This window comes from Ips typographus, linkage group LG2, assembly GCF_016097725.1.
Source record: "Ips typographus isolate SLU linkage group LG2, UJ_Ityp_2.0, whole genome shotgun sequence".
Lineage (NCBI taxonomy): Eukaryota > Metazoa > Arthropoda > Insecta > Coleoptera > Curculionidae > Ips > Ips typographus.
In genome coordinates, this window is record NC_138423.1 from 19,685,418 (window position 1) to 19,701,580 (window position 16,163).

General features: G+C 32.9%; 1 protein-coding gene across 1 annotated transcript in view; it reads right to left on the reverse strand.

Annotated features, from left to right (window-relative positions):
• Nucleotides 1-16,163, reverse strand: part of Sema1a (semaphorin 1a) — a 243,268-nt gene that overhangs the window by 143,812 nt on the left and 83,293 nt on the right. The gene's annotated exons all lie outside the window — the stretch shown is intronic.

Genomic DNA, 16,163 nt, shown 5'->3' on the forward strand with positions numbered 1-16,163 from the left:
GAACAAAGGAGAAATGCGTTAAACCTAACCAGGAAAATAGAAAAAAGATTGCGAACGGCTTCGGAATCCAGTAAAAGAATTTTCTGAACGGGGACGTTTTACTAGGAATCAGGAAAAAAGGATGAACAATTTGTGAGTGCATGGTTCGGCTTTGTTGTTCTAACAACTGGAATTAGATTTGCATTTGTTTTTTTCCATTTAAACGGAGTAAGCAAAATAGTGAACAAAGGTATTTTCCGAATTGCCAGCAGCACCCTATACTTGGAATTCTGGATAAATATTTATATACAATTTCTGGGTTACATGCCATCATGCATTGCATTTTTAACCTTCTCAATTCCGAGCATGTAACAAAACGTAGAGTTTGTTTTGCCTTTCAGTTTCGGAAGTTTTCTTTGTTCGGGCATTGTTGTTAATTCATCAAATCTTTTGAAATATGCATACGTACGAAACGAAAAATATTCAAGCGAGCCGAATTATTTAAGGGGATCAAAACTGAAATGTCGTAAGTTGCGAAAAGAGAAACACTCTCCATTATTGGGTAAACTATTCATACTCCTATGTGGGAATATGTAACTATGAGAATTTGCCGAAATTGCGACACAATCTCATTAATAAAAGGGATTAGCGAATCGATATTATTGTGTTTTCAAATCGTTCGTTCAATTTGCACGTATTATTATTTCAGCGAGGATCATTTTTATACTAACAAATCATTAATTTTAAAAAAATGTTCAGTAAATTTGTTTCCTTTAATATCGTTAAACAAAACCTGGTAAAACGAGTGGTTTTAATTTCAGACCTAATAGCGTTTAGTTGGACAAAAGTTTCTACAGCTTAAAAGGACCAGAATAGTTATTTACGTATCAAGGGCTGAAAGAAGAAGATTTATGATGAAATGCGTAATTGGGTGAGTAATGTAATGAATATAATGTTTGATAGTCGGGGGCAATACCATAAGAGCTCAGAATTATCCTGTTCAAAATCTGAGCTCGAATGGTATTTGATAAGACAATTCTATGAATATAATCAATAATCGATCGACTTCCTTGTACTGGCAGAAATACATTTTTCTGGTTCTTTTGATTTTCTGCAGTAGAACTCTATCCGAAGCGAGCCATAACCAAAACAATACGAACAAAAATCAAAATTGACAGTGCCAAAATCTCAAGGTGAGACATTGCAACAATGTGTAGTGAAAATCCGTGAAAACGATGAAATCAACAGCAAAATTTATCCGATTTTTTTATCCGCTAGCAAACTCTCTTCCTTCCTTATTAGCCGATAGCAAACCGTGTTTTGATGACTTATATATGGCATTTTTTGTACATGAGTGGAATTGTCGTAGGAAAAAATGCTTGTTATGTATTATGCCATACAATAAAGGATATACATTAGTTCATGGTCCACATTTTGCTATATTTAGCATTCAGAAAGCTAAAATAATATAAGTGAACAACACACTTCACGTTGTCGTTTATCATGAACTAATGACTATCTCTGTTTTGTCCCTTATTCCGCTAAACTAATTACACTTCTGTATAATATACTGTTGTAATTCGCTGTTCCATAATAATTTTCTAACAAAATAATACAGTAAAAGTGCATTTTGTTTCAAATTTTAAACACAACCGATTTGAGCAACTAGCCAAATAATTTCCAAACTATCCATCCTTAAATCCAAACCGCCAGAAATAATTCAACATCCTGAACTCGGCTAAGTAAACGTGAACCGGGAACGAATCCATAAAGAGTTAAAGTTTAATCTCGACTTGATCTAATCGCTAACTAAAATATTGTTTGTTAATTACTCGTGCTATCAGTTGTGGAAATTTGCTCTATCATTTAAAACTTTATGGATTTAGTTTGAGAGTTAGCAAAGTGCTTAAAATTAATACTGATTCGCATACACTTGTATTAAACCAAATATTTGAGTTTTTTTTTTGTATGACTGGGTAGTTTATTTCTGAAAGTCAGACAGATAAAAACCTCAGTAAGTCTGTCTACCTAAATTATTATTGGAGAATGAACCCTCGTTTCTCGCTCCTCTCTCAATACAAAAGCAATTCGGAACGGTAACGTAAATGGGCAATTAATTTGAAGCAAAAACTGAACGGTCGATTGTGGAAGGTAAGGGAGATCGATTTAAGATTTTCGAGGGTCTCTAAATTGTGTTTGTTTTGAATAAAACACGATAATGGTGAGGGTGTCAGTTCAACGTGAAATTTAGGAAAGTAAGCTGTATTATTACGACATCTGCGTTTGTTTTAAGGAAAAACAAGTTTTCGCCGTCAATTGGTACCCCCCTAAAAGAGAGCTGTAAAAAGCCTATTACCCATTTAAATTTTTTTTGCTTACCGTCACAATAGAAAATCATGTAACTTAATCATAGCAATAAAAAGTCCCCTTCTATACCTAAAGGCAAAATTAGGAAAACAGCTGGCCTGGGTGCATTTTTTACTCCCCGAAATTCAAATTAAATAAAGGGATGAATAGAGATTGGCCCTATGTATATACTTTACATACTCTAATATGTAATTTCGGCTCAAACACGCTATTAAAAACGATTAAGGAACCGTCCTTACAGTTCAGAGTTTTAAAGCGTGATTGACAAGCGGCATTTGAATAACAAAAAGGAGGAGGGTGAATATGTTTGTGTTGTTGAATGCAAAAAAGTCGTATGAGCAATTTGGACCTGTCAAAAGTATGGTCGAGTTCGAACTTTTTTGCCTTTGAATGGTTTATGATGCGGAAAATCAATTATTTGCTAGGCACATTACATTGCCAAAACTGCTGTTTCTTGAATATTAAAAAACACTTATATTATGAAACATAGTACACTCATATTTTTATGTGTACAGAAGTTTCAGATTATGATGAAAAAATTGTTCCCTAATTATACAGGGTGGTCCAGTTTTAAATGTCAATAATTCATCCCATCAAAAAATAAGTTAACATACATTATGTCATTTTCCTGAAAAATGCTGAAAATACAGTCCACAAAAGTTCAGTTAAAAAATCGGTTTCTTGTCATAACTGTCAGACCGCTGGAGCAATTTTAATCAAATTTTGAACAAATACATATGAAATTAATACTCATTATGTGATGTTAATGACGTTTGTCGAAACTGTCCAGTGGTGTAAATACAGAAAGATGGAATTTTTCTGCCTTATTCTCTACGTTACTGGATATTTTTCAAAAATTTCAGTTTTGTTGTTCTTGTTCAATTTGACAAAATAAGTATCTCTTATAAAATTCTGATTTGAAACTTTGTTTACGAGATAATTGAGTTATTACGTTCAAAGACCCAAAACTGACCCAACCCAACTTAAGAATTGTCTTGAAAACGACGAAAATTGACTTAAGATGCTTAAAAAATGTCTTTGTAGCCAGTTTTCATAGTTTCCAGACAAATTGAAAGACTTTAGTTTCGAAAATTGACTTATTAACCAGTACATTTACTTGGAAACCGTAAAAATTGAATTGAGAGGCTTAAAAATTGTGTTTGTAACCAGATTTCACAGTTTTCAGACAAATTGAAAGACTTTAGCGTTGACAATTGACTTGGAAACTGTGAAAATTGACTTGAGAGGCTTAAAAACTGTCTTTGTAGTCAGTCGTTATAGTTTTCATCAGATAAGTTGAAAAACTTTGGTAGTGAAAATTGAATTGTAGCCATGAAAAACTATTTTATCTAGAATTTTTGACTACAAATTCACACATTTCAACCTTGAAAATTGACTTGGACACCAAATAGTGACTACGAACCAATGAAAAGTGACATCAAATGCTTAAAATTTGCATTTGAAGTAAGTTTTCATAATTTGAAGACAAATTTCAATATTTTAGTCTTGAAAAAATTAGATTCATGAAAATTGTCTTGAAAACGAACTTTTCGTGCTTTTTACTTTGCTTTTCATTTCCTTCGAATTCTGGACTATTTTTAGTGCTTGAAAACTGCTTTCAGCTTGGAAAATCGAGTTTCAAGACTATCTTCACCAAGTTATTGACATAGCAAACTTAAAAAACAATTTTTACATTCTTCATAGACTTCAGAACCTAATGTCAATATCCTGTATTTAGAGACAAAATAGTCTCTCAAATACAGGATATTGACATTAGGTTCATGAAAATTGACTTGAAGACTAACTTTTCAATTTTTTTTAATTTGCTTTTAATTTTCTTGTAACTCTACTTTAAAACTGCTTAAAACTAATACTTTAAAACTGCTTTCAGCTTGGAAAATCGAGTTTTAGGGTTATCTTCACCTAATTTTTGACATAGCCGACTTAAAAAACCAGACCTTTTTTAGCCGACCTTTTCTATAGGCTTAAACATGCCATTTTACGCTTTGTCAGTATTAAATTGACTTCTAGACGTTTCACTGTGCTTTAAGACTAAAAAATCGAATTTTAAACTATTTTTTATAGTAAAAGTAAAGTTTCAGACTCTTCATTGACGAAATTAAACAATTTTGGCATTAAATGCTACGATATTAGTCTTAAACACTAATTTTTAGAATTAAGTTAGTTCGAAAATTCGAAGTGTTAACAGTGTTTAATTTAGTAAAACAAATTAAATTGAATGATCAGTTTTACAATACCTATAGTATAAAAAATTGAACGCCAGAAAACATTAGTCCAAAAATCCTGTTTTATTACTATTTTCAGTGTCAAAAATTAACTAATAAACATCACAGATGACCAGATTTGAATCCTTTTGAACCATTTTAAAGTAAAAAATACAATACCCAAGTAGACATTTTTGTCAATTTTGAATAATATCCAGTGAGCGTAGAAAATAAAGACTATCCCCCTATATCGACGCGTCTAAACACTTTTGAAAAATGTCATTCTCATCACATAACGAGTACTCATTTCATAATTACTTGTTCCAAATTTGATCAAAATTGGTCCAATAGTCTGACAGTTGTAACAAAAAAACTATTTTTAAACTGAACTTTGGAGGTCTGCTTCTTCCTTAGGAAGCGTTCTTCAGGAAAATGACATAGTGTATGTCAACTTATTTTTTGATGGGCTATCGATTGGTGAATTATTGTCATTTAAAACTGGACCACCCTGTAGATATGCTTCTGAACCACTCAGCGTAATAACGACACTCACTGGACTATCGATAATCTGACTATCTCTAATTACCTACCGATGAAAAATAGAATTTTTTTTTCAACTGCAAAGCCAGGAATAGACCCGTAGGGGGGCTTAATTCGAGCCCCGGGGAGTTTCCCCAAAATGTCAATCATGGATTAAACACGGCTGGCTTGACGGTATTGTCTGGCTGTCTGCACTTTACATCATTGGATCGAGGCATGACACACGGATTATGGATTTGCGAATAATTTCGTCACTATAGCAAGGGGATGGTCGATCGGTTGAATTCAAATTAAAATAGATTCTGTATACCCCCGGATTTCACAGTGATTAATTGGATTTTCTAGGGCGAAGATTTTTTTTAGAAAAACGCGGTTCAATGACCTCAAAAGCTTTAAAAATAGGTCTATGTGACTGTAACAACAGGGAATAGGTAATAATCGAGTTTTTCCCAATTACCCAGTGTAATGTAAGCCTCCCCATTTCGTGTTAAGTGTATGCGATTAAAATATCAAGTTTCGCAGAGAACGTCAAACTAGAGTGTTGACACGTGCAGATATGCCCTAACGATAAGTGCTAAAATTGAATTGTGAGTTTGTTAGAGAAACAATTTCGACGCTGGCAAGAAATCGATAAGACGTAAGCTAATATTACCCAAATCGCCCGGTAAATTGCTCTGTTGTGGCCGCATTTAACTACGCACTGTGCCTCTAAACTGCACCCACTCTAACTGGAAACTATCTCCCCGTATTATATTAATCCGAATTGATCCTGGCTTAACTGCCACTCTATATCTCAATTCTGACTGGAAATTAACTCGACTCGCAAAGGCCTGGTCACGTCAATCCAAGCCAGTTTTTGCTGCCTTCTGCTATCACTAACCCTGATGACATGGTAGATTGGACTTAAAAGTAAGTTTGTCGTTACTACAACTACAATTATGTTGGAAAATTTGATTATCCAGTCGACAATAATAATTAAACAGTAAAACTAATTGGTGTAATTTGGAATGCGTTCAATCGTGAAATCGAAATGCTGTAAAGTTTGTACTGTCCATGCAGAAATACGCGCAAACTTTGACAAGTTCCAGCTGATATTGTGCCGCAAGATTATTCGAGTATTAATCGTTGCAATTACAACTACATTGAGTCAATAATTGATTTAAAGGAGAACACATGTTTGTTGCATCTCTTATTAACAATTTTAAAATCTAGTCAAATTGATCCAAAAGCAACGCCAAACCCATCCTTATACTATTTATCATCGTTTTGTCATCTCTTGTTATACCAATTCCTCTCAGTAAGAGAATTCTCCCTTATCATCGTCCCAAAGGACTTTATTAAGTTTGGTGACGCTTAATTTGAATTGCTGTCCTGGGATCAGCAGACAAATTTCAAATTTTATGAAAATTTAATGAATGTTTATTAGGGTTGCATTTTTTTTAAATAATATACAGGCTGGTCCAGTTTTAAATGTCAATAACTCCCCAATCGATAGCCCATCAAAAAATAAGTTGACATGCATTATGTCATTTTCCTGAAGAACGCTTCCTAAGGAAGAAGCAGACCTCCAAAGTTCAGTTTAAAAATAGTTTTTTTGCTACAACAGACTGTTGGACCAATTTTGATCAAATTTGGAACAAGTAATTATAAAATGAGTACTCGTTATGTGATGAGAATGACATTCTTCAAAATTGTTTAGACGCGTCGATATAGGGGGATAGTCTTTATTTTCTACGATCACTGGATATTATTCAAAATTGACAAAAATGTCTACTTGGGTATTGTATTTTTTACTTTAAAATGGTTCAAAAGGATTCAAATCTGGTCATCTGTGAGGTTTATGAGTTAATTTTTGACACTGAAAATAGTCAAAAATCAGGATTTTTGGACTAATGTTTACTGACGTTCAATTTTTTAGACTATAGGTATTGTAAAACTGATTTTCAAATTAATTTTTTTTACTCAATTAAATACTGGTAACACTCCAAATTTTCGAAGTAACTTAATTCTAAAAATTAATGTTCAACACTAATATCGTAGCATTTAATGCCAAAATTGTTTAATTTCGTCAATGAAAGGTCTGAAACTTAACTTTTACTATAAAAAATAGTTTAAAGTTCGATTTTTCAGTCTTAAAGCACAGTGAAGCGTCTAGAAGTCAATTTAATAAGCGTGAAATGGCATGTTTAAGCCTATGGAAAATGTAAAAATAGTTTGTAGAAACTTGGTAAAGATAACCCTAAAACTCGATTTTCCAAGCTGAAAGCAGTTTTAAAGCCCTAAAAATAGTCGAGAGTTACAAGAAAATTAAAAGCAAATTAAAAAAAATTGAAAAGTTAGTCTTCAAGTCAATTTTCATGAACCTAATGTCAATATCCTGTATTTGAGACTATTTTCAAGACTAAAATATTGAAATGTATTTTCAAATTATGAAAACTTCAAATGCAAATTTTAAGCATTTGCTGTCACTTTTTGGTGTCCAAGTCAATTTTCAAGGTTGAAATGTGTGAATTTGTAGTCAAAAATTCTAGATAAAATAGTTTTTCATGGCTACAATTCAATTTTCACTACTAAAGTTTTTCAACTTATCTGATGAAAACTATAACGACTGACTACAAAGACAGTTTTTAAGCCTCTGAAGTAAATTTTCACAGTTTCCAAGTCAATTGTCAACGCTAAAGTCTTTTGTCAAAACTGTGAAATCTGGTTACAAACACAATTTTTAAGCCTCTCAATTCAATTTTCACCGTTTTCAAGTAAATTTACTGGTTAATAAGTCGATTTTCAAAACTAAAGTCTTTCAATTTGTTTGGAAACTATGAAAACTGGCTACAATAGCTATTTATGTAACCAGTTACGAAAAGATCGATTTTGTGTAACGAATGAATGTTTGTAGGGCGAGCGCAGCGAGGTCCTACAATTTGAATGAGTTACACAATAAGACATTTTCGAAACGTGTTGCATACATAATTTTTTCTAATTTTGACCAAAAAGCGGTAAAAACCATCTTTTAAAGTGATTTAACACAAATATTCACTTTCATAGCACCTTGTATAAACAGTGACAACGACATGTTATGATGGATGTCGCCCATATGTTTCTACGGAAATGCATAAAAACAGGGAGTGATGAAATGAACTTTTCATAACTAGTTACATAAAGTGATACTTTATGTAACTAGTTACATAAAGTAAAACGTTTTGTCACTCTAATCAGTTTTGAAAAGTGTCACTTTATATGCCAAAATTAGAAAAAGACATTTTTTAAGCATCTTAAGTCAATTTTCGTCGTTTTCAAGACAATTCTTAAGTTGGGTTGGGTCGGTTTTGGGTCTTTGAACGTAATAACTCAATTATCTCGTAAACAAAGTTTCAAATCAGAATTTTATAAGAGATACTTATTTTGTCAAATTAAACAAGTAAAGTAAAAAAAACTGAAATTTTTGAAAAATATCCAGTGACGTAGAGACAAAAAAATTAAAACAATCTTTCTGTATTTACACCACTGGACAGTTTCGACATTAACATCACAAAATGAGTATTAATTTCATATGTATTTGTTCAAAATTTGATTAAAATTGCTCCAGCGGTCTGACAGTTATGAGAAGAAACCGATTTTTTAAACTGAACTTTTGTGGACTGTATTTTCCTTGAGAAGCATTTTTCAGGAAAATGACATAATGTATGTTAACTTATTTTTTGATGGGCTATCGAATGGTGAATTATTGACATTTAAAACTGGACCAGCCTGTATTGTTTACGAATTGTTGTTATCTAATAGATATTTCATTTTCCCTTATTTGATCCTGGCTTCTGTGAGACTATAGTCCAATTAATTAGTTCCGCACTGTCAGGCTATTTCAATTCAAACGTGAGAGAATTATCTCATGCACGAGCACCACTTCGGTGTGAAATTGAGCCCGAAACCTTCGTCCAGCGTGGCCTCGCCATTTTTTTCAATTAGGACATGAAAGCGGGACGAACTACCCGCTTATGAACTCATGAAATTGCCACTAAATTGCAAAATTGTTGTTTCAGGCAATACGTCCCTATTTGCTTATATTATTCATTCAACTTGTTTCATGTTTTTAAACCAGTTATCTGGTATCTATTGTATTCTATTTTTACTACTATCACGTCACAAATTGTTGTTCTTTGTTTGGACCTTGTGTAAAAAAGTTACTCTTGCCCCCATCGGACAGAAGAAGGAGATGGGAAAACGTAATAAAAGTTGAAATTAGTGTTCTAATACTTCTTGCCCGGAAAGTTCGTATTGAAGCCTGACTTGGCACTGATACACACTTTGATATATGACGATGACATCGACTAAAATTTTGTTCGTTTTCTGACCGCGTTGCTGGAAAGTCATAAAAGATGTTCGGGAAAACTTTGTTGACAAAAGTAAATGACAAAAACCGAACGAAAATATATTATAGGTGCGCAGAAAACGGAAATAAAATCATTGAATGCTATAATCCCTAGATAATTTCGATTATTCCAAGTGCTTAGCGGAGGTTTAGCAAGGAGTTGAAACAGAATATAATAATTCACAAAACTTTGTGGAAAAAACAAAATCACAACTTTAGAGCAAGTACATTCATTACTGAAAGCCAGGCTTAACAATTCGTCATTCCTATTTTAATAACAAAGCCTAAAAAGAGAACAAACCATGTTATATGGAGTGCGCTTTCTCAAAAATTCAGCCAGCCTGGCAGCATTTTAAAATATTCAACAATACCGAGCATCGTCTGCTTTGTGTTAGGCTTGCCCAGAAATTAACCATGAATATTTCAGCTATTTTTTAATTGCCATACGGAATTTTAAGAATCCAGACTGGGGCTCTTTTTATACTCATAAACCGTACTGTTCTAGTCTCGTTCAAACCGTTTTTTAAAATTGTTACTCACCAAACATTTTTCCTAAACCCAAAAAGTTTCAATTAAAGCAAAAGAATATTTAATATTGACACAAAATTTTGAGAACTCAGTAAATTGTACAAAGCTTTTAAATCAACATTACATTTAGGGTTCTGGACGAAATATCAGTTCAATTATCATTAATTCCTCTTCTTCCTACCAGCTGCCATGTTGACTGTCATTACATTTCCGAAAAGACAACTTTACAGTTTTTAATTAATTAAGAAAATTTCAATGTTAGAGTTTCTTGAACGAATATATTTTTACGTTAGTTAGGTTAGGTTTCAAATTTGTCCTAGTGCATTGCCATCATGCTCAGTTATACATTTTAATTAAGTAAGTAATGTCCCCCGAAGTTAAGGGAAGTAGATTCTGCATCTCTTAACAACAAAATCTCGAAATTTACATAGAAAGCGGGCCAGAGTGCAAGTTTATTACTTTCCAGACCGAATTCGCACAAGGATATTTTAGGAAAGCCGAGTTATTCTGGTGCGCGCGTTTCGGAAATGAACTGATTTGGTGGATGCGGTGCCGAGTATCATTACCGAACGGCTTACGATATAATTGCCCTTTCTTCAAGTGAACCGGCTGCAGGATCTAAAAGATTCTAGAAGCTTTTCATACTACAAAGAACGAAATAATGTCGTTAACATGTATTTATTATCTTAGCAGAAACTTGAGAGTCTTAAAAAAATTCTAATACTCCTTTTCCCCATCAGTTTAAACATCACGTTCAAATTGTAAAGCCCTTTTGATTCAACAAGTTAAACAAGATGTGCGTTTATTATTTTAATAAACGCCTTTACCGAGATCTTGTTTCAGAGGTAAAATCAAACCACTTGGTAGAAAAATATAATTTAATGACTAAAAAGCAGTTAAAACTAAATAACAAAATAGTTGGTTACCAGAAGTAACTAAACAACTTTTACATGCACAAATTTTACAAAAAACAAGAAATGGTTTACTATTTTCATTAATTTACGAACCCGGTGCGGGTTGCAGAATTTGGGACGACTACATGTGTGGCATGAGACGGAGTCTCCGACCGTCTGCCTTACCAACGGATTTAGCCTTATTTAACCAAATCGGTTCAGTGACAAAAATATTATTGTTCGTCGCTCGCTTTCTCTATTCCTGCATAGCAGTAGCGGTAATTTGTCATCGCTAAAAATAGGCATAACGCGCATTTTATTATTTTACTATCTTCGAATATCTGCTTTAATTTAATGACTTGTCAAATGAATACATCGATAAAACAACGATAGATATTTCATTCTATTTAATTTCACTTCAAAGGGTCAATTCGCATAAGAACACCATTTGGGCGATAATAAACAACTTAATACGAACCTACAAAGCTGTTAATAAAACGCTTTCACGACAAATAAAATTTGCATACAACAACCGTAGAGCAATTCGCCGTTATGTATATTCAAATAGCTCGAAAGTTTAGGACCAGTATTATGCAGATAAAATACTATTTTTAGTTCGACGCGATCCGGAAACTAAACGCTCTATAAAATGCAACAAACAAATAAATGTTTTGAAGCTTGGAACGCAAAAATACACCGTAATGTTCATCCGGTAGTTGTAATGACATCGAGCTACTTTCCATAAAACGGGGAAAAATAAACTTGGATGTTTAACCCTTGGAAAACCTGCCATAAATCAAGCGAAAATTTCATATTTTTCCAGAATTTCATCCATTATCTCGTTGAACAGATCCAGTAGACTTTTTTTATTGCTCCATATTTTTCTTATACCGACGCAGGGAGGTGTACGGGGTAACGGGGAAGGGTGATCAGTTGGCGCGGCGCCAACACAGTCACGACGCTATCGGATACAGAAATAAGCACTCTCAAACGCAAAATTTATTATACGACAAGAATTCTCAAGTTGCTGTGGTCTCGTATTCTTTAATGATATTGCAACGACTTGGTCACATTCCAAATTTGTCCTTTAAATAGTGAATGGCAGATTACTTAAACTGTTATGGATGTTTGCCACTATAGCAATTTATTTGTCATGCTGCCACTGTTGGTTAGTATATTCAGTTTTTGTTTAATTACTGCATTAAAATTGCCTTGAGTGCTTCTAGAATTACAATAAATTATACATGTAGTAACACAGTTGTAAAACTCGCAACCAACATCACTTTTTAATTAGATACCATCTGAATATCTCTATTAATATCAGTTATTAATAATCGATGACTTAAATATGATTATTCATACAAAAACCCAAAAAGTAATAATTTGCTGGTAAGAAATAAAGCTATTAAAAAAACAATTGCCACGTCGAAAAAGTGTATAAAAATATTTAGTTATAAAACTCCTAGCCCTCATTACTTTATAAACTGCAACTGATTCTAATGTTAAGTGATTTCATAAAAACTTTCTCCTAATAAAAATGCACCCAAAACCGCCACTACACTACCCAAAACCACTCTCTCGCCCCAGTCTACTTTCCTCAATGACTCTATTTCGACGTCTGCGCATAATAAAACAATCAACTTCAAGTAATCTTCAAGAAGCATCTTTATACATAGATTTAGCAAGGTCTTCACAAATAAGTTCTACCAAATTAGTTTCTCTGGGGTGTCACCTGCTTAAATCTACCTTGTTTTTACTTTCTATAACTGCTAACATAATGAAATCTGTCACAACACTAAGATCTGTTTAAAAATCACTTTTAAAAAAAAAAATACTTTTGTATTTTAAACTGTAAATTCTAGTTTTGTGCTTAATCAAGAACGTAACGTTTAATCTCAGCAATCATAGGATGAATTTAATTTAGCTCTGCTGTTTGAGAAATGGCTGGTATAGATAACGCCAGGTAAACTTTAGGGCTTATCTACCGACTTAATAGGTCAAATTTGCAATTTATGGTGTTTCTGTTGAGTTCCAAGTAGGCTAGTACGGATCGAATACACTGAATAATAAAGGCCGTATAAATTTAGTGGTCGAGTTCATCCCTTGAAGTTTTATCCAGAGTACAAGTGGTTGCTACATTAAAGTAATCACGTTTTATAATTTGTAAGCTTACATCTGCCAAAGGTCAATTCAAGAACGTCCTGATACTAATCAAAGTACAAAAACCTCAACAACCGAAAACAAATTATCTCGTCGGAACCACACAATAGAATCCTCCTGTTCAAAAACCCACAATTTATTTTTGGAATTCATTTACTCCGGTTAAATATCTTCATTGTCCGGGAATTGGTTCTAATTTACTCAGACGTTTAAAGCTTATATATTTTAAACCCGACTGTTAATTGTTTTAAAGAAGTGATAATTGTGCACTTCAACTTTCCCCGAAGTGATCTTCTTGGCGGCTACGTTAATTAAAATTGTTTCACTGGACTTAATTGAATCCTCCGCGGGATTAAATTCTAACTTATAATTAAACGCGATGTACAATATGTTTTCGATGAAATCCGTTATTAACCTGGCAACAACTACTTTGAATTTTAGCGGTTTAATTGTTACGTAAATTCGATGAATTACATTAATAAGCACACAGAACAGTGGTTACGAAACATGTTTGGCAATTCAACAGACTAGATTTACGTAAACATTTATTTAGGCTCTGTACTCGAGAACCGTTTCGGTTTCAAGGCAGGAATTTTACCAAAACTGCTGAAGGATACAAAGCTGAAATTAATAAACAGCAATTAGAGACGCACCTCTCCACTAATTACACGCCTTTCTACTTTAATATTCAACCCATAGAGCTTGGATACATAAAGTATAAACAGGGGTAGAAACTAGACCGTATATTTGTAGCCACTGTGTGAATATGAATGGCCCTTTGATTAAATTATTAATTCGGTTTAATTGCAAAATAGTAGTATTTTGTTGCACGTGCAAAAGGGGAGTTGGGGTTAAATAGAGCTGACTAATTATTATACTAATTTAACAGTGAAAAGCTCAAAGTTGTTATTTTTGATTTAGCTAGTTATTAAAGCCACAATGCCAACAAAACTTTAATTATTATAGAGGGGCTTAATTGAAATAACCAAACTTCATAACCCTAAGCTAATTAAAAATTGAGAACCCTTTTCCAAAATGTTTCTAATAATAGCGGAGAGATTATTAAACGCCACAGGTCAGATAATTAATAATACCCTTTCACGCACAAACCGCAAAACTTTGGATATGTACGAAACGTACCTATATTGTGCTACAAATTAACCCCGTGATGGTGTTTGTTCTACCTAACAACCCGTCACGACTTTAAATTGACTTACAGCCGATGTAATGTTTAATAAATGGTAATTTATCCGGCCTCGTCGGCTATTGCGTTAGGAATTATGACCCATTTTAGTAAATTCATTCAGTCAAGAATTGAAATATCACTAGTACCATTCCTTAACTTAAATTTTTGTTTTTTATCGGCAGATCACTAAATTCGGAACTAATTTATTGAAGAGGTTAAAGACATCACGTGTAAGATATAAGCACACTTTATAGGGTCGTTCCAATCCTCCCAAATATAGAAACCTTTACGCTTTTTGACCGGTGAAAGGTTTAATGTGCCCATATAATGTAGTCTGGAATCGTTCCTAAAATGACATTAACCAAATGGGAATTCGTTGTCTTTTTTCGTCTTTTTTTTTGGGCTAACATTGTTGACACCGTCTTTTCTAGACTAGTTGTAATTTATAGGTTTCGTGTTAAGGGAAATTTTAAATGGACTTGGGTGTAAGAAATTTCACCATGTTCTCGCGTGTTGACCACGCCAAAATTATCGGTTGAATACATTAACCAAAATTTCGACTCTTAACACTGTAATTTATAAGCTGCAAAAAAAATGAAGAATCACTTCGGAAATTATTGTTATTTTGATAGGACATGTATTAAAAGACATACATATTCAAAAAGTTTATACAGCTGAATCATTTCCAGAATGATATTACAGTGTGGTACTGAATACATTTCATTTCTTATGACTGTATAATGTGCCAATTATTCACTAGTTTTGAATAGATAATAACACCCATTACCTACCCCGTGAGTGATTGACTCATTACTCACGGGTCCCACTTGCTTACCATATGTAAGTAAAATAGAGTGACGTAAAAGCGTAAAAGAAACATAAATGTTTGTAATGTAACGTTTGAGAACGTTTGCTTTGTCATTTCTCAAATTCAATATACAGGGTGGTCCAGTTTTAAATGTCAATAATTCACCATTCGAAAGCCCATCAAAAAATAAGTTAACACACATTATGTCATTTTCCTGAAACAAGCTTCCCAAGTAAAATACAGTCCATAATTGTTCAGTTTAAAAAATAGGTTTTTTGTAATAACTGTCAGACCACTGGAGCATAATAATATAAATATAATATAATAATTAATACTCGTTATGTGATGTTAATGACGTTTGTCGAAACTATCCAGTGGTATGATTACAGAAAGATGGTTTTCATTTTTCTGCCATATTTTCTACGTCACTGGATATTTTTCAAAAATTTCAGTTTTTTTTTACTTTACTTGTTCAATTTGATAAAATAAGTATCTTATAAAATTCTGATTTGAAACTTCGTTTACGAAATAATTGAGTTATTACGTTCAAAGACCCAAAACCAACCCAACCCAACATGACAAACCAAAAATTGTCTTGAAAACGGTGAAAATTGACTTAAGAAGCTTAAAAAATGTCGTTGTAGCCAGTTTTCATAGTTTCCAGACAAATTTAAAGACTTTAGTTTTGAAAATTGACTTAGAAACCAGTAAATTTACTTTGAAACGGTGAAAATTGACTTGAGAAGCTTAAAAACTGTCTTTGTAGTCAGTCGTTATAGTTTTCAGATAAGTTAAAAAACTTTAGTAGTAAAAATTGACTTGTAGCAATAACTATTTTATCTAGAATTTTTGACCACAAATTCACACATTTCAACTTTGAAAATGTACTTGGACACCAAAAAGTGACTCTGAACCAGTAAAAAGTGACATCAAAAGCTTAAATTTTGCATTTGAAGAAAGTTATCAGAGTTTGAAAATACATTTCAATATTTTAGTCTTGAAAATAGCCTTAAATACAAGATATTGACATTATTTCCATGAAAATTGACTTGAAGAGTAACTTTTCAGGTTTTTTTTTTACTTTGCTTTTCATTTTCTTAGAACTCTGGAC